Source organism: Tiliqua scincoides, chromosome 1 (assembly GCF_035046505.1).
Source record: "Tiliqua scincoides isolate rTilSci1 chromosome 1, rTilSci1.hap2, whole genome shotgun sequence".
Lineage (NCBI taxonomy): Eukaryota > Metazoa > Chordata > Lepidosauria > Squamata > Scincidae > Tiliqua > Tiliqua scincoides.
Genome location: NC_089821.1, coordinates 15,660,896 through 15,681,401, shown reverse-complemented (window position 1 = coordinate 15,681,401; position 20,506 = coordinate 15,660,896).

The following is a 20,506-nucleotide window of genomic DNA, read 5'->3' as shown; positions in this document are numbered from 1 at the left end:
CACTGAGAGTGCAAGGGACAGCCACTTGGACAACCACATTTCAATCTGCTGTTCATAATAGAAAATTCGTTTTTGACAAACTAACAGGAAACAAGTTAGTGGAATGATGCTACTAACAAGCCAAGGGAATTGCTGTTTTCTGACAGCAGCTCACTGACTGTGATGCGTTTCATGGCCACTGATCTGCACAGCTGCAGAGAGTGCATTCCAGTAGCATAGCTACAGGGGGCAGCGCAGTAAGTCTTGCAGGTGCCACAGCGCATCATGTAAGCATCCCTCCCACTCATTGTCAGTAATGCTGCATGATGCCATCACCGCCCAGAATGCCTCCAACAGCAAGTGGGAGGGCCACATGCAGGTACCACAATTGCCATGTAGTACTTACTGGGCTGCCCCCCAAAGCTGCTCTACTGGAATACAAATATCCAAAAACATAGAGACTGAAAGAGAGCTACTAGGAAGAAGGATCTTGAACAGCAGCCATCTTAGCTTGGCATAATCTTAACTTCTCACTATAAGTCATTCATTTCTGAAGAAATGAATTAAATTTGCACATTTCTCTTTCATTGTTTGGTTGAAACACTGATATTCTGCCTTTCTCACATGAGCCAAAGCAGCAGAAATACTGAATACAGAAATATATATAGTCATTACTATCAAACAAGATTCAGCACACAACAAAATTTAACAACATATGTAAACAGCAGTGTAAGTGGAGCACACAAGAACCCAGTAGGCCACAAACAACATAAGAGTCCCACTGGATCAGGCCAGAGAAAGACCATAGTCTTTCGAGACTGAAGGTTGCCAACAGGATCAGGCCAAAGGACCATCTAATCCAGCCTCCTGCTTCACAGTGGCACACCTGATACCTCAAGGAGAACACAACAAGAGACCTGCACCCTGGCACCACTCCCTTGCACCTGGCATTCTGAAGTAACCCACTTCTAAAACCAGGATTTTCTTAACCCATTTCTGCCCTGCCCACAAGCGTACACATTTTATCCCCGTTGCATATATGCAGAATTGGACAGAAATGGCTTAAGTTTTAAATTTTAGGAGACAATTCACTGTTGCAATATTGGGGCAGAAGGACCCCATAGAACTCTGAAGGAAAGGGATAAAGAGTAAAATTGGCATAGCACTTAGTTGTTAGTGACTTGCACTCCTCTCTGCTCACACTGCCATTGAAAGCCCAGAATTTCCTGGGGAAATGGTAGCCTCAGTGGCATAACTAAAGGGGGTGCAAAGCACTAAGTTTTGCAGGAACCCTCACTGTGGTGTACAAGCAACCCCTCTCCTTGGAGACATTCCAGGTGGTGGGAGCAAAAGAGAGGTGCCTCTCTTTTGCTCCCACTACCAGGAATAGCTTCAAAGGAGAGGGGCCACTTGTACACCGCCCTAAGGGTTCCTGCAAAACTTAGTGCTTTGCACCCCCTCTAGCTATGCCATTGGGTAGCCTCTTCACTGCCATCACCCAAGAACCTAAGACAGACAGAAGCTGCCTTGAAGGTCTTTCCAGTTAACAAAGGGCCACAAAATTCAGGCAATCCACTTGGAAAAAAACAGCATGGAACATAAGGATGTTACAGACAAGACAATCTTCTCCCTCTCAGATGAACTCAGTTCAGGCAGGTAAATCAGTGCAGTGTGAAATGCTTATTAAGTGACTATTATTATTATGTACAACATATATCAACACAATCAAGATTTGAACAGCCTGTTAAGCGAGCAGAAATGCATTTTTTTAAAATTCACAATCTCTCTTGGGTTTATGAATTAATCATCTTAAAGATTAAAAAATAGAATTCCTAGAGGTTCATACATACTTGAATATCAGGTTTCAGGTACACATATACATGTTTCTGTATAAGAGCAATTCATTTATTGTTGTTTCCAAACCTAAAGATATTCAGATACTATAGCTCCATCACTTTTGCAGGTGAGGCTGTCTGCAAAACTTAGTGCTTTTTAGTAGCACCCCCTTAGTAGCAGCCCCTGTAGCTACACCACTGACTGCAAGCAGTATTTTACCACAAACCTAACGAAACAATTGCATTTTTTCCAGAAGACATTTTCTGGATCTCCTAAATCCAGCTAACTCACCTTTTCTTTCATAACCTCTCATAATAATACAGTTCTTTCTAAAGCAAAAGTATGCTCACTTCTAGGCCATCTAGATGCCCACAACATATTTTTAGCATTTCAGAGGAAGTGTTGGAGGCTCCCCATTAGAAGCTTCTCCCCAGCACTTCCATCAAATGCCTCAGAAATAGTTGAGCTGATCTGTCCTACCTTTTCTGCAGTGTTCCCCATTCTCAGCAAACTGCAATCACGATGCATGAACAACAGGTTGCTCCTCTTGCATACATCCCAAAGGCAACAATCATTTATGTGGATTTTGAGCACCACCCACTAAATGTCTTGGATGAAGCCACAAGGAAAAGAACTGTGAACACAACAAGCACAGAGGACCAGCTACAATGGAAGACAGAGTGCCTATACCTTTAACCTGCAGTTTTCAAACTCTCTGGGAGTTTGAAAGGCACAGTAAGTGCTTGCAGGGGCTGGAAGGGGAAGGCAGCAACGCAATTCCCAGGATTGCATCGCTCAGGGGGGCTGCAGGGACTGGGATGTACTCACCAGTGCCTGCAGTAGCATCCTGGGGGTGCAGGGCGCCCTGCGCAAGCATCTGCAGGGCTCCCCAGCCTGCAGAAAGTGAAAATGGAGCGATCACACTTCTCTTCCACAAAACTGGAAGTGGAGCACAATCACTCCACTTTCACTTTCTGCAGGCTGAGGAACCTGCAGATACTCATGCAGGGCTCCCCACACCCTGGAAAGGCTGCTGAAGGGACTGGTGAGTACATCCCAGTCCCTGCAGCCCCCCCCCCCAACATGATCTTGGGGATTGTGTTGCTGCCTTCCCCCTGCCCACACCCCTTGAGGGGACAGAGGCCAGGACCCTCAGGCTGGGGCATCATGACACCCCAGTTTGAATACCACTGCCTTTAACTGTTATATAGACAAAGGGAATTTGGCAGGTGCAGCTTTTTAAACCCTTCCATGTTGAGCTGCACCTACCAGAATTCCCCCTTCCATACAATGATTAAAGGTATAGGCGCTCTGTCTTCCTTTGTATTGGGTCATCCTGAACAAGCATGAGAAACATCTGAAAAAGTGCCAAGTCCAGGATCACAAAGCTCAATGCAGTTACTAGTAGCTGTCCTTGCCTATTAAAAAAGGCATTGTTTTCATCAGTCTGATCATTTCTGACATTCGTTTCTGCTTTAGCAGATCTGATGAGTAGATACAGTGGCTGTTTCCTCATTGCAGGTACTGATTTCACTGTGGCATTCAGGTCTGCAACCTGTGCCAATATTGATTGGCTTGATTCCATACATGCACAGGAAATGGGTTCTCCAACCTTTGCCAATGTCTGCATAGTAAGAAGTTACATGGCAATAAATGTGAGGTGCGTCATGCAAATATGTACTTTCTCAGCAATAGGGTAATACGTACCACCATTGCTTGCTGTTTCATGTCTGTGAAGCAGCACTGGCAGCAAAGGAAAGACCAGCCTTGTTTTGTACAAGGTCTTTTATAGGCCTTGAGCTATTGCAAGACCTTCACTCGTTCTCTAATATATCCATTCATGTAACTTTATGTAAATTTATTCAAATTTTAAATGAAAATTTTTTTCCCCAGCCCCCAACACAGTGTCAGAGTGATAATGTGGCCCTCCTGCCAAAAAGTTTGTTGAGAGAACACCCCATTCTCAACAATGTATTCTTCTATACAATTTGTTCTAAAAAACCTATTTTCAACTACAGATGTGCACTGCTTAACAAATAATAATAATAATAATATACAGTATTTATATACCGCCTTTCTTGGTCTTTATTCAAGACTTTATTCAAGGCGGTTTACACAGGCAGGCTTATTAAATCCCCAAAGGGATTTTTACAATTTGAAAGAAGGTTCTCTCTTTCAAGAACCACCACATTCAAGATGTTACACTCCGATCTGGTTTCACATTCTGGCCTCCATCCTCCCACGCTCCGAGCAGATGGAACAGCTCAGCTGCAGCTTGCCAGCTGCTTCAAGGTCGCACGGTGCCGGTGGCCTCGAACTGGCGACCTTGTGGATGTTAATCTTCAGGCAAATGGAAGCTCTACCCTCTAGACCAGACCTCCTGCCCCATTGGCACAATAAACATGCTCTTAATGTGGCAGTCATGTCTCCCATAGCCTGCAGCAGAGTGTCTGTTTACACAACAGAAAGGCTCCTAATGCAGAGAAGAGGCAGTCTATCTTCAGGAGTACGTGCAGCCAGCTAGTACCTGGCAGAGAGTGTCTGTTGACACAACAAAGGCACCAGATTGGACTGAATGTTTGCTTAATGACCGAATCGCATAACAAGGGCAAATCCTTTTCATTAAGTGGCGAACACCTGTATTTGAATATTTGTTGTGATTGATTCATATTGCAAGGTAACAAATTACAAAAGTCTTCCCAAGATCAGTTTGTTTCATGACTAACAAAGAGTCCCAGTCAGCATGAAACTTTGCTGACAGATGATTAATCGCCTGCAAGCACACACAACAGGATGCCATCACCACAACTGTCCCACTTCCTAGGTGAGACAGCTATGAGTAGGACATAGACACTGAGATTAGTTCCTATTGATTGCACAATTGTACAGAAATGATAAATAGCTCTGCTTGCTAATATAGCACAGACGTGAAATTGAGGGACAGAAAAAAAATTTGAATTTACAATGGTTTTATATGAATTTGGAGTGCTGATTCCACAAATGGCATCAGTTTGCCCTATCATGGATTGTTTCAGAGAAACGGCATAGCCTCATTAGTGAATGGTTCAAATAGCTTCCTCATGAGGAAGCCATGGCTTTGGACTCTGTAATCATGAGACATACAGAATTATACAGGGGATGGATAAAGTTGATAGGGAGATGTTCACTCTCACACAACACCAGAACCAAAGGCCATCCACTAAAACTGAGTGTTGGGAGGATAGACAAAAGAATTTTATTTTTTTTACCCAGCATGTAATTAGTCTGTGGAAATCCTTGACACAAGATGTGGTGATGGCATTTGGCCTGGATGCCTTTAAAAGGGGACAGGACAAATTTCTAGAGGAAAGGTCCATCACAGGTTAGAAGTAGGATACTTCAGAATACCAGATGCAAAGGAGAAAACCAGGATGCAGGTCTCTTGTTCACTTGTGTGCTCCCTGAGACATCTGGTGGGCCACTGTGAGATGCAGGAAGCTGGACTAGATGGGCCTTTGGCCTGATCCAGCAGGGCTCTTCTTAGGTTCTTATAACTGAAATATGCAATTTTTTAAAAAAAATCCCATAACATCCTTCATGCTACAACCTAGTACAATTCACCACCCAAATCAGCTGACAGTATGTTAGTGCTATATATTTATATATAATATATTAGTGCACTGGCTGCCCATTGGAGACATGCCTCTGAGTCTAATACACTTCACAGCATTGCTGGGAGGGTTAAGTGGGGGAGAACCATGCAGATCTCCTCAAGCTATTTGGAGGGAGGGCAGGATAAAAATATTACATGCATTAAATGAATATGCCCCTCCTTCCTGAAGCAGAGTGTGAAGAAGTTGGCAAGGACTAAAAGGCACCTTCTGATGCAGGCCATGTGATGCGGTGCCAAATGGCAGCCTGCCATAAGCAGATGTGTTATCTATCACTGTCTCAGTTTTGTAAAGCTTCATGGTGCACATAGCATTCAAATATCTCTTTGTAATTTGGCATACATGTAATGAAGAATAAGTACCTTTGGTTCTGAGAAGCTGCATGAGATTGTGTGTCCTCTGTTTTTTCTCCATCTTGATTTGGTGCTGCCCTCGCCTTTCTTTGCTGGCATGTAAAACATGAAATAAAGTCACTTCCTCAAACAAAATAGTCCTAGGCTACATGTTCCTGGATTCAGCAATGGACTAAGGCCCAGTGGCATCACCTGGTGCTGGAGGCCAGCACTTCAACCCTATGATGGACCTCCTCCCATGCAGAGGGTGGGGCAACACCCCAGGTGGTGGGTGTGGCGATGTTCCATTGCCCCACCTCTGCTGGTTTTTTGGTTGTACCTTTTGACAGAACACAGATATTTCAATGCAGTTTGCTGAATTGCATTCTGCATAAAATCACACACTGAATATATATGTGTACTGTGCACATCACTCAGTGCAGCCTGCTCCCCTCTGGCAACGCCATTGCTAAGGGCAAGCATCTCCTTGTATGTGCCCACTAAACTGCTGCAAAGCTGACTGCCCCTGAGTTAAGGGATACAAACATGCAACTAGACCAGGGGTAGGAAACGTTCAACTTTAGGGAGCCTGGACCTTTAACAATTGTGCAGGAGAGTGAATTTCAGCAGCAGTAGCTTATCATCTGTGAGATGACAAGCTGCACCAGACCCAGCTGCAAATGACATTTCTTCTTAACCTTGCTCAGAGCTCTTCAGTGCATGTGAGATACAGTGAAGGGTGAGCCACACATACAAACCTGTTTCCACTTATGGATCACCCTAGCTGGAAGGGGCATTTTAAATACACCTGAGACCTCCAATGTGATGAAGTGCAACTATGCCTCCCTTTTGCATTAATTGTGCAAACTGTAATGCTGTATAGATGGAACCTCAGTATCCACTGATTTTGAGTCCACTGATTTGACTCACCACTGATACTGAGGTCCACCTTTTAGCTGCTTTGCATCTCCTACTGTCTCTTGCTCCTGCTGCTGATCGAGATGAGGCTGTAACCCTATCCTCATTTACTTGGGAGTAAGTCTCATTGACTATTATGGGGCTTACTTCCAAGTAGGCATGTCTAGGAGTGGGTATTAAGGCTGTTGTTGCCTGCCCTGCATGCTGATTGGAGAGCCAGGGAAGCCTGGAGGTGGTCCAGGTGGAGAGAGGAAGCGAGAAGCAGGTAAGTCAGCAGGAAGTGAGTCTGCTGAGGCCATCCTAAGACTTGGCTGGCTAAAAGGGTCCTTGAAAATTCCTTTTCCTTGCGACAGTTTGCCTGCAACTCCCCAAAGCAACCCGCCCTACATTGCCTTTAAGAGGAAGGTCCTTGGGCCACAACCCTATCCACCCTTACTTGGGAGTAAGCCCCATTGACTATAATGGAGCTAACTTCTGAGTAGACATGGCTAGGATTGGGCTTTTGGTCGCACCCTTTTTTTCCTCAAATACACAAACAGGCAATTGGCACTTCTCTTCTCCCCCACCCCTCTCCCTCCCACAGGTACATTCCCCCCCAAATCTCATAATAGCAGTTAGTATCTGTCACTGTCCCCACCTTCTAAAGGTCTAGTATCATTTGCCTCACATTCTCTTCCCCCCCCCCACTCCAGTTGAATCTTGCAGTTGTTTCAATCATGTCTCTTCATTTCCCTTCACCCCACATCTCTCCACTGTGTGCCAAATCTGACTTCTCTTTGCCAACAATTTCTGGCATAACACTTTAATAACAATTTGATCACCCTACTTCTCAACATTTTTGCTCCTTTCCAGAATCACATATACTTTTCTCTCCAGGCTTCTTGTGAGTTTCTTTGTCATGTAATGATTTAATTGTATTAATTATATTAATTAAAAATTAATTGTAATGTAGTAATTTAATGTAAGTAAAAAACTGGTAGTGTGCCTTGTAGTGTGCTGTGAGCTGAAAAAGGTTGAAAAGGACTGGTCTATACCAATGCATTCTGGGGTGGAATCTCTTGGAATCCAAGTGGACAATGAGGCACAATCTGTACAGTACTTGGCAAACATGATGCTATCTGAAATCATCTGAAACATATGGTTGCTACCATTCCACATCTCTTCCCAGTGTGGTACCACACTTGCTCTGATCACATGTCTTTTGTGCTTCCACAAGCACCCCCTTTTTTCCCCTAAACTGAGAAACACCTATCAGAAGAATTGAAGAGTTTTGCTATAAAGGAAGATGCTCCAATGTTTGAGGCTTTTTAGTTAAGAAAAAAAAATTACATCACTGCACTGAACTTTCCCCTCCTTTTCAGCATACAGCAGTAAATGAAATAACATGGGGACAGATAAATGCGGGATCAAATGGTGTCCCATCATACATCTGCTTCAACTACACATTACCAGGAGACAGGGGGAAGAGATAAGGATCAGCAGTTGCCAAGCATTTAAGGTTAACGCCTAGTTTGGCCTTGTGGCAGAAAGTCATCTTTAAAACCTGCCAGCTTGGCAGATCATAAAAAACAGGCACTTGATCCTCATTTATTTTATTACAATGGTCTTTTTATTGTTTTTATAATGTTTTATATGTATTTTATATTTTTAGTGTATTATTGTTTATATTGTATTTTGTTGATTGTTAACTGTGTTGGGTACCCTTCTGGGAGAAAGGCAGAGTATAAATCAAATAAATAATAATAATTAACAATAATAAAGCAGACAAAAGCCAAGTGAAACAAACATGTCTTAACTTGACATCTAGACTTCTCTGCACTGCTTAGAACTAAGCTGAACCCAATTCTAATCATTCTAACCCCACCCCCCCTTTATACTCAAAAGGAAGGAAGGTTTGGCAACTCTGCCAAACCAGAAAGAAAAGGAAACTTCTCAAAGAGCATGGCCCATATTAGTCATGTATTAGCATAGATGAAACTACTGACAAGTAAGCCTGATACTTGTTAAGACTCAGTCGATGGCAGCTTCTAGTTTATTACAAATCTAGAGATGTTAAGGATACTTAAAATCTGGGCATTTCCATGTAATATCCTTTTCCCAGGAAGAGAATGCAACCATTGAATGAGATCCATTATTTACTTTTTCATACCTCTGGAAATCAAACTGTTTGAGAAACTACTTTTTTCCCAGTTGATACAGGTAGCCAATAACACCACAGACCATGGACTAAAAGTTCTCCCCAAAATTATCTATGGTTTATTTGTTTTTTGAGGGGGGTACGGGATGCATTGATAGGTACAGACCTGCAGAGCTACAGTTCTGCCTGAGTCATGATGCCTGTCAGACCAGTAAACCATGTCATATCCCTTTGCTGCCTCCCTTGCCATCGTTAACAGCCTGTAATTTAGGGTGCAATTCTAACCAATTTTCCAGCACTGACCTAGCTGCAATGCTGCCCCAAGGTAAGGTAACAAATATGCCCTTACCGTGAAGAGGCCTTCTTGACTTTCTCCCCAAAGCAGTTGTTCTGCCAAATTCCCACTGCAAGGCTCACTTAGGCAACTTATACCCACTCTAAGCTAATTAGCTCCCCTTTCGTTCCCCAACAATGGCCCCAGTTCTGTACAGCAGCACTGCTAGACTCCACCACCAGGATAGCTTGCCTGTTTAAACTGCAGGGACCCAGTTCCTAAGGCAGCAGTCCTTCCCAGTATAGCAGCACACCTCAGTTCTCCACAGCCTGTTCAATCAATGAGAGTAGCCAAATCAGAGTCCAGAGCCAATAAGCCTGATGCAAGGTATCAAGGACTGTTAGTTATGGTATAGGATGCTTACCTGAAATGTAAATGGCGTGGTTTTGATTAGTTTGTATGTGTAAGTTGTAAGGAGGAAATTTCCAAGCAGGTTGGAGTGGAGGAGAAAAAAAGAAACTGGTTAAGTCAGTATGGTTTTCTTTTGAAAGTCAGGTCGATTGCGAGAGCTGGGCAGCCTGCCACAGATTCTCTGTAGAACAATGTTGATACATTTGAATGCACAATGAATAAGTCTTTGTTTAACCAGAAGAAGAGAAGAAATGTGTACTTTTAAAAATCAGTTTGTCTCTCCTTTTAACACACAGGCTCAGCAGCATAACTTTAAGTTCAGAAACATCCAGTTTAAAGACTTTCGGAGCACTAGGCTGTGCACACAAATGCTAGAAAGCAAATATTCACACCAGCTTTCATAGAAGGATACTAGTCAGCTTAGTTTCCTTATATTTCTAATTCTTTATTTAAAACCAGTTTGGTAAGAAAATAAGAACAGCCCCACTGGATCAGGCCATAGGCCCATCTAGTCCAGCTTCCTGTATCTCACAGCGGCCCACCAAATGCCCCAGGGAGCACACCAGATAACAAGAGACCTGCATCCTGGTACCCTCCCTTGCATCTGGCATTCTGACATAACCCATTTCTAAAATCAGGAGGTTGCACATACACATCACGGCTTGTACCCCATAATGGATTTTTCCTCCAGAAACTTGTCCAATCCCCTTTTAAAGGCGTCCAGGCCAGTCACCATCACCGCATCCTGTGGCAAGGAGTTCCACAGACCAACCACACGCTGAGTAAAGAAATATTTTCTTTTGTCTGTTCTAACTCTCCCAACACTCAATTTTAGTGGATGTCCCCTGGTTCTGGTGTTATGTGAGAGTGTAAAGAGCATCTCCCTATCCACTCTGTCCATCCCCTGCATAATTTTGTATGTCTCAATCATGTCCCCCTCAGGTGCCTCTTTTCTAGGCTGAAGAGGCCCAAACGCTGTAGACTTTCCTCATAAGGAAGGTGCCCCAGCCCAGTAATCATCCTAGTAGCTCTCTTTTGCACCTTTTCCATTTCCACTATGTCTTTTTTGAGATGCGGAGACCAGAACTGGACACAATACTCCAGGTGTGGCCTTACCATAGATTTGTACAATGGCATTATAATATTAGCCGTTTTGTTCTCAATACCTTTCCTAATGATCCCAAGCATAGAATTGGCCTTCTTAACTGCCGCTGCACATTGGGTCGACACTTTCATCGAAGCTGTCCACCACCACCCCAAGATCTCTCTCCTGATCTGTCACAGACAGCTCAGAACCCATCAGCCTATATCTAAAGTTTTGATTTTTTGCCCCAATGTGCATGACTTTATACTTACTGACATTGAAGCGCATCTGCCATTTTGCTGCCCATTCTGCCAGTCTGGAGAGATCCTTCTGGACCTCCTCACAATCACTTCTGGTCTTCACCACTCGGAAAAGTTTGGTGTCATCCGCAAACTTTACAACCTCACTGCTCAACCCTGTCTCCGGATCATTTATGAAGAGGTTGAAAAGAGTTCTCGCACATCCACATGCCTGTTGACCTTTTCAAAGAATTCTATAAGGTTTGTGAGGCAAGACTTACCCTTACAGAAGCCATGCTGATTCTCCCTCAGCAAGGCCTGCATTAACACAGGTAACTAATGTTAGCCTAAATAAGTTGTAGTAGTCTAACAGCAGTAAAAGGTTTAAAAGAAAACACACCAAAATCATCTCCAGGTTCACAGCAAGAGGTCAACTTCCCAGAGAAAATCATTTCACAGCAGTTTTTAGATGAACTCTCTCTCTCTCTCTCTCTCTCTCTCTCTCTCACACACACACACACACACACACACACACACACACACACACACACACACACACACACACACACACACACACACGGTGATGTCAATGGCAAGTATGTTGCATTTCATGGGCTGCAAACAAAGGCCACAGTAAAGTCATGTGATGGTTATGGATGAGGTCAGGTTTGTGAGTGAGATTGCAAGTGCAGTACCCATGGACTGCCTGCACAAAATCTGTATGTTGGATGTATGAGATGGCCTGTTATAGAACAATGGATGTTTTGAGTGGACCAATGAATTGTCTCTATGTATGTGTTTCAAGGAGGGAACCCCAGTTTGTTATAAAAGTGTGCTGCAGAAGGCACTCTGGGCTTCGCTTCACTTCTCTACTTCCACTTCTGACTTGTACACACACTCTCTCAAAGCTTCGTGTATCGTTGGTGTGATTTCTCTCACTTTGGATTTACAATAAAGGCCTGGATTTGATCACCTTTGCCTTCTGAGTTTGCTTTGGAACCTGGAATTACCGTGCAACATCTGAGATCTCTTGTAACATCTAGGATTCCTTGTAACATCTTGGTTTTTGCACCTTGCAACAAGCCAAGTCAGTCCAAGGTCAGATTCCAAAGTCAATAAGCCAAGTCAGTCTCCCCTCCAACCTGCACTTTTTCTACAACCCACAAACCCTTCCTGCCTCAGGTGCTCCTTATATCCCTGAGGGCCCTATTGCCTTCAAGTGGCTGCAGCTATGCAGCACACGCTGCTGGATGCCCAGGCCTTACTCTTAAAGGGGCCACTGCTGACACCACATCTACCTCCTCCCCAGATCTTCTGCGATTCCAATACAGCAGTGCATGCCACATTGGCACAGCTATGCCAGTGCTGGAAAGCTGGTTAGGCCTTAGACTCACAAACATCAACTCAAACTGAACCAAACTGGGGGAATTATAGAGCAAGAGGTCAAATTCAGCAGTGTCTGGGATCATTAACAGGAATGGGCAATTCAGCATGGCTTGACTTGAGTCAAATCACAAGTCTCTGCCCCACAACTCGATGAGTCATAATGGGGGCATTTTCTTAGTCACAATGCTGCCCTTTCTTGACTCTAAAGGACTTGAGCCGCCCCCTTGAAAAACCCAGCAGTGGAAAAAATGGGGCTGCTGCCAAGGGGTGTGTATGTGCCAGAGTTCTCCTTTAATACTCCCCTAATAACCCTGCCAATCTGAAAACAAGGCAGGAGGAGGTGGGAGAGACTGCATGAGAGCAGGATCAGAAGTGTCAAGATGGAGGAAGATATTCTGTAGTTGCTGCAAGGCTTACCAGGATGACCCAATCCTTGGCAGCTCTACTCAAGAGTCATCTGACTGTAGCCAGACATTCAATGAGGGTCCCTCCTCCCAAGTAACAATGGAGCTCAGAGCAGCCATGCAGTGGAAAGCGTGATCACTATGAACTGCCTTCCCTCCTGGTTTTCCTGCTTCCTTCCTGGACTTCTCCACCCCATTAGGCTGAGGTATTCAATCTGGGGCTTCCCAGAGAGGCATGGCTAGCTCCCAGGGGCGTTCTTGAGGCATCTTGGGGAGAGAGGTGGCCACAGCTGCTTAGCTCAGCTCAGCTGCACATGCTGCCTCCCTACTTGCTGCTTTTCTGCTGCTGTGAATGAGGTGGGGAGGGCAGTGTGAAACATGGTGGGGGGAGGTGGAGGAGCCTCCCTGCCAAACCTAGAGAAGGCTGGCTGGGCAGCAATGGAGGTGCTGCATCTCATCAGCATAGGGCACTCTCCTGGCAGGCTTCAAACTGGGAGGGGAGCCTGAGCTAGAGAGAGCAGCGCAGTGCTTTCCTCCACTTGGGAAGGAGGGAGCCCAGCCTGCTTAGGGGTAACCAAATGCCCCAGCCTGCATTCCTCTGTCTTGCCTGCGGGGGGGGGGGGGAGAATAGGGGTGGCATCTGCATGTTGGGGTGTGTGTGTGTGTGTGTGTGAGCAGCCCCTATCTACTTTGGGGGTGAGTTGTAATCTTGCTCTGTGTGGCTGCAATCCTATTCATGCTTTCCTGGGAGTAAGCCCCATTAACTCAAATGGGACTTACTTTTGAGTAGACCTACATAGGCTTGGGGTCTGTCAGCTTAACCAAGGATCTTCACCTTTCTCTTTTTCCTCCCCCTTCATAAAAGAAAAAAGTCAGACTTGATCAGTCAAGCTTTATCTCCAGAAATTGATTAAAAAATACCTTTTCCTTTTCAACCATCCTCTTTTTTTCCTCCTGCCTCCTTGGGGGGGGGGTACTTCCCATGTTGGGTGCTATTATGAGACAAAAGGCACAATCCTAGCTAGGTCTACTCAGAAGTAAGTCCTATTGTGTTCAATGGGTCTTACTCCCAGGAAAGTGAGGTTAGGATTGCAGCCAAACAGTCTCTGGGTCTCAGTTTCACATCAGTCAGCAATTAGCAGATACACACAAAACAAAGTCTTCCCCTCCCCCAGAAAATTCATCACTTCTTCCCCCCCCCCCCCAGGTGTGCTGCAAGCAAACTCAGGGCACAAGCCTAACCAGGTCTTCTCAGAAGTAAGTCCTATTTTGTTCAATGGGGCTTACTCTCAGGAAAGTGTGGTTAGGATTGCAGCCTCAGAGTGCTGGCAGCTGTTTTTTTTGTTTCTAGTGTATAATTATAACACCTCCATCCCCATTTTGGGGGTAACTGAGGTGAGGTGATGTAATGGGGAGCTGTGGCCAATGGCCATAAGGATCAGGTGAGCCACTGCCATTAGGCAAGACTCCCCTTGGGCTCCTCCTCATTCCCTACCTCAGCCAAAGACAATATCAGAAGGCTCATCCAATGATCATTGGTTCTTTCAGAGATGGGCAAGAAAGCCTACTCCTAGCTCCCTCCACCTCTCTGGGATTCTTCAGGCAATCTTAAGTACAACTTCTGACTAAGTAGCAAAGGTAGGACTGTTCAATTCCAGGTTCCAGGGGAGAAAAATAAGAGGTCTCTATGGGGAAGTGACCCACAAAATGCACAGCTGGATGGGCATCTTGGCAAATGGCAAAAAACACTCAGCAGCATGGATACTTCCAGAGCATTTAGAAGTGACCTAAAATGGAGGAAGTTTCTACTGACAGGAAAAAAGCCAAAGCACAGCATGGGCATTTCCAGAGGGTTTAGGAGTGATGAGATTTGCCTTCAGAGCAGAGGCATTTCTAGGACTTTGCAAAAGGAAACAAAGCATTTCTAGGTTAACAAAGGAGATGGGAGCTTTCCTTTGAGTTATGCAGCATATGTGTCCTGTACTTCCAAGAGCACACAAAAGGCTAGCTTGCTCCACAATTGGAGAAGTTGCACCCAGGCTCCAGACAACATTGCTTCCACTTAAGGGCCCTTAATTAGCATGACCTTTCCTGAGAGATCAGCATGACCTCACCCCTTGCAGAGCAAAGTCCTACTTGGTTCTCAGGATTGCCAGCCAGAAACCAAGATGGAGCTGCAGTAGATTATTACAGTACTGTAGTTTAGGCTGCACATCTATTGGAAAAATGGGAGTGTTGATACCCACATCATATAGCAGTCCTGCTAATCTGAACTCATCCATGATGTGACGCAGTGGGGATATTGCTTGACGTGACCAGTACGCGTTAAGCTCCGACAAAGGCATTAGGCTGAGCATAATTCAGAAAGCAACCTTCATCAGGGTCTGACTTTTTCTTGGCAGAATTACTTTCTTGCTGGATTTATTATTATTTTCCTGATTTGTTGCATTTAACCACTCAAGGTAGCTTCCAGCAAACTTTGAAAGCATCAGCACAAACCACTAAAAATTATTAATAAATCCACAGCAGATGAAACACAAAAAGAACAGTACAAGGAGAAAGCCACCAGAAAGAAAATCATCCAACCTAGTGGTCCAGAGCTGGATGCAAGCATTTTCTGACAACATGCCATCAGGGAAGAGGCAATGGAGACCTTTCAAAATGGAGAGTTTTCAACTGAGAAATCAACTGCTAACAATGCCTCAGATGGAGGCAGAATGCTCAGAGATACCTTAGGGTAGCCTATAGACCCTGGAGTAAAGGTTCCATGCAAAATGTTCTCCACTTTTTGTTGGTTTGGACAGGATCCACTTAAATGTACAGAACTAAAACAGATTTGTGCTCAGTGGTGAGTTAAGAGCTTTTGCCAAATTTGAGGTCCAGGGATCAAAATGTATAGGTATTGGCAACCTTCAGTCTCGAAAGACTATGGTATCGCGCTCTGAAAGGTGGTTCTGGCACAGCGTCTAGTGTGGCTGAAAAGGCCAATCCGGGAGTGACAATCCCTTCCACACCGGGAGCAAGTGCAGTCTGTCCCTGGTCTGTCTCCCTGGCTATGGGCCTTCCTTCTTTGCCTCTTAGCCTCAGACTGTTGGCAAAGTGTCTCTTCAAACTGGGAAAGGCCATGCTGCACAGCCTGCCTCCAAGCGGGCCGCTCAGAGGCCAGGGTTTCCCACTTGTTGAGGTCCATCCCTAAGGCCTTCAGATCCCTCTTGCAGATGTCCTTGTATCGCAGCTGTGGTCTACCTGTAGGGCGCTTTCCTTGCACCAGTTCTCCATAGAGGAGATCCTTTGGGATCCGGCCATCATCCATTCTCACGACATGACCAAGCCAACGCAGGCGTCTCTGTTTCAGCAGTGAATACATGCTAGGGATTCCAGCACGTTCCAGGACTGTGTTGTTTGGAACTTTGTCCTGCCAGGTGATGCCGAGGATGCGTCGGAGGCAGCGCATGTGGAAAGCGCTCAGTTTCCTCTCCTGTTGTGAGCGAAGAGTCCATGACTCGCTGCAGTACAGAAGTGTACTCAGGACGCAAGCTCTGTAGACCTGGATCTTGGTATGTTCCGTCAGCTTCTTGTTGGACCAGACTCTCTTTGTGAGTCTGGAAAACGTGGTAGCTGCTTTACCGATGCGCTTGTTTAGCTCGGTATCGAGAGAATGTGTGTCGGAGATCGCTGAGCCAAGGTACACAAAGTCATGGACAACCTCCAGTTCATGCTCAGAGATTGTAATGCAGGGAGGTGAGTCCACATCCTGAACCATGACCTGTGTTTTCTTCAGGCTGATTGTCAGTCCAAAATCTTGGCAGGCCTTGCTAAAACGATCCATGAGCTGCTGGAGATCTTTGGCAGAGTGGGTAGTGACAGCTGCATCGTCGGCAAAGAGGAAGTCGCGCAGACATTTCAGCTGGACTTTGGATTTTGCTCTCAGTCTGGAGAGGTTGAAGAGCTTTCCGTCTGATCTGGTCCGGAGATAGATGCCTTCTGTTGCAGTTCCAAAGGCCTGCTTCAGCAGGACAGCGAAGAAAATTCCAAATAAGGTTGGTGCAAGAACACAGCCCTGCTTCACTCCGCTTCGGATGTCAAAAGGGTCTGATGTGGAGCCATCGAAGACAACAGTGCCCTTCATGTCCTTGTGGAAAGATCTGATGATGCTGAGGAGCCTGGGTGGACATCCAATCTTGGGGAGAATCTTGAAGAGGCCGTCTCTGCTGACCAGGCCGAAAGCCTTTGTGAGATCTATGAAGGCTATAAAGAGTGGCTGTCGTTGTTCCCTGCATTTCTCCTGCAGTTGTCTAAGGGAGAATACCATATCAGTGGTGGACCTGTTGGCTCGGAATCCACACTGCGATTCTGGATAGACGCTCTCTGCAAGTACCTGGAGCCTCTTTAGTACAACTCGGGCAAACAGCTTTCCTACAACGCTAAGGAGAGAGATTGGCGTAGAGCATGACGCCAGGGGCTGCTTCCGACGGTGGGAGAGATCATTGCATCTCATTGGGCAGCTACCGCCCGCCTTAAGCTGGGCAGTCCCCAGCCAGTAAGGTGTTGCCTTGCCACGGTCCGTTAACCTCATGGGGTGCATGGGGTTTAGGGTGAAAACCGACAAGCGGATCGACAACTCTGCACCATGCAACAGAAAACAGAAAACTACTGCCCTAAAGCTGGGCACCTGGAACGTTAGGACAATGACACCTGGCTTCTCTGATGACCTGCAAGAAATAGACGACGCACGCAAAACAGCTGTCATCGACATGGAGCTGAGCAGACTGCAGATGGACATCGTCGCCCTTCAAGAGACTAGGCTGCCAGATTCCGGATCTGTCAAGGAGAGAAATTTCTCATTTTTCTGGCAGGGAAAACCACCAAACAAAACCAGGGAACATGGCGTTGGCTTTGCGGTCAGAAATACCCTGCTGAAATCCATCATCCCACCTACTGTGGGAAGTAAAAGAATTTTGTCCCTGCAGCTCCAGTCATCAGCAGGACCTATCACTCTCATCAGTGCTTATGCACCGACTCTGTCGTCTCCCGCAGAAGCCAAAGACAAATTCTATGATGACCTGGCCACCACTGTCAAGAAAATCCCTGTAAAAGAGCCATTGTTCATCCTCGGCGATTTCAATGCTAGAGTTGGTGCTGATAACAGTTCATGGCCCACTTGCTTAGGTCAGTTTGGCACTGGGAGGATGAACGAAAATGGCCAACGCCTGCTAGAGTTTTGCTGTCATCACGGTCTCTGTGTCAGCAACACGTTCTTCAACACAAAGCCCCAACATAGAGTCTCTTGGAGACATCCAAGATCAAAGCACTGGCACCAGCTCGACCTGATCCTCACCAGACGCTCCAGCCTTCCCAGCATCAAGATCACACACAGTTATCATGGTGCTGCCTGCGACACTGACCACTCCCTGGTGTGCAGCAGAGTGAAACTGCAAACAAAGCGACTGTATCACACGAAAAAGGAAGGAAGACCTCGCATTGATACCAGCAAGACCCGGGATCAGAGAAAAGTGGAGGAATTTGCACAAGCGCTTGAGGAATCTCTTCCAGGCCCGGCCGACGCAAACGCATCCAACAGATGGGAACATTTCAAGAATACCGTTTACAACACCGCCTTGTCCATATTCGGCAAGAAGACCAACAAGGCGGCAGACTGGTTTGAAGCCCACTCTGAGGAGTTGACACCAGTCATTGAGGAAAAGAGGAGAGCTCAAGCAGCATACAAGGCCTGTCCCAGTGAGCGCAACCTGCAGGTCCTCCGAACTGCTCGCAGCAAAGTCCAACAGACTGCCAGGAGATGTGCTAACGACTACTGGCTCCAGCTCTGTTCCGAGATACAGATAGCAGCTGACACGGGCAACATCAAGGGGATGCATGATGGTATCAAGCAGGCCCTAGGTCCAACACAGAAGAAAATTGCCCCTCTGAAGTCTGCCACAGGCGAGGTCATCCAGGATCGGGCGCAGCAGATGGAACGCTGGGTGCAGCACTACTCTGAGCTATATTCCAGAGAAAATGTAGTCACCGAAGAAGCACTGAACAACATTGAGTGCCTGCCTGTGCTGGAAGAGCTTGACAGTGAACCAACCCTAGAAGAACTTCACGTGGCCCTGGACTCCCTTGCCTTTGGCAAGGCACCTGGAAAAGACAGCATCCCTGCTGAAGTCCTAAAATGCTGCAAAGAGATCATAGTCACTGAGCTGCATGAAATCCTCTGTCTCTGCTGGAGAGAAGGTGGAGTACCTCAAGACATGAGGGATGCAAACATCATCACGCTGTACAAGAACAAAGTTGACAGGGGTGACTGCAACAACTACCGCGGCATCTCTCTCCTTAGCGTTGTTGATCAAAATGAGAGGCCTGAAAATCCCATGTGCACCACATTTTTCCTGCTCACACCTGAGGGTCTCATGTTTTTTATAATCTCAGTGCATGACTTGCAATGAGACAAGGTGACCTTTGAACCTGGACCTGGATAGTCCAGCAGAGTATGAACAAGAGTACTGAGGATTCACAATAAAAGAGAGATGTCTGATTTCTAAAATAAAATGCATAAATAGCTGGAGAAAAACCAAATTGCCAACTACCTGATTATTAAAAGCACAGAAAGTTATTTTAAGCAGGTCTCATAGAGATAGAGGCCACTCTCACAGAAGTGATACAACAAAGATAACGGACAACATTGGCAGGTGCGTATAGGTTCCCATGCCAAGTGTGAAAAGACACTTGTTTACTCTCCTAAGTTTCAAAAGAAAGAAAAACCAATATAAATATTTAGTTGTTGTCTTTCAAGTGTAAATAGCTATTAGAGTAAATTTAATTGCCTGATTTCATTAAAAGTTTAATAGAATCATAAAAATACACAGAAAGGTGAAAAGCTATTTTCACCTAAAATCAAGTTGCTACACAAAGATAAGACTCGTGTCTTGGCACCAGAAAGCAGGAAAAATTGGAATATTAAGAGGCTGATAAGACACAGGTTTGCAACATTGTCATACAGAAAGGTTTAGTATTCTTGTTTGGCAAGTTAAAAATAGAATTTTCTAAGAGACAAACACCTGCAAAAACCAGTTAGAAAAGATAAGGGAAAAATCCATGAAAAAGCCTCTGTCTGGACAGCAATGGACAGAGGGAACTGTAATTTGGTTAAAAAATAAATAAGAAACGACTTCTTAAAAGAAATCCTTTTCTACAATAAAAATTTAGTTTGTTTTGTATTAAATATATGAAAATACACCACTATATATTTCTTAAAAAGAACCAAAAGGGTAACAGGTCAGGGGGAAGTCCAAGGGACTTTGCTTAACAAAGGTTAGCAGAAAGCCCCATAGTGTTTGATGAGAACAGAAGAAAGAGTTAAATAAGCAGGTACAGAGAAGAGAAGCAGTTTAGTGTTATGAAGAGAGAGAAAGTTAGTATGATGTAAAGTAGTAGGTTCATGAAATGTGTTTGAAAGTTAAGAGCAAGAAGTTGCCAAGAGAATATTATGTGCAGAGTATTGTTGGCATCCTTCAGTCTTGGAAGACTATGGTGTCACGCTCTGAATGGTGGTTCTGGAACAGAGTGTCCTCTCCAGTGCGCGAAGCCTGGGTAAAGTAGATATCGAGGATAGACTGTTACCCATGCAGCATAGCCCCCCTCTCCACGTCGCTGAAATGGTCCAATGGAAAGGCAGAAGCCAATACGGTTGGTTCCAGCGGCGTCGCAGGAGTTGCCAGAACGTGACTGTGTTCAGCCATGAACTGCCTCAGGGACTCCGGCTCTGGATTTTGCCTCGAGGTTGACTCCTGAAGCCTTTTCCATAACTGGATGTAGCCACAAGGCAGTGGAGGTTTGGGATCAGAGTTTTCCTT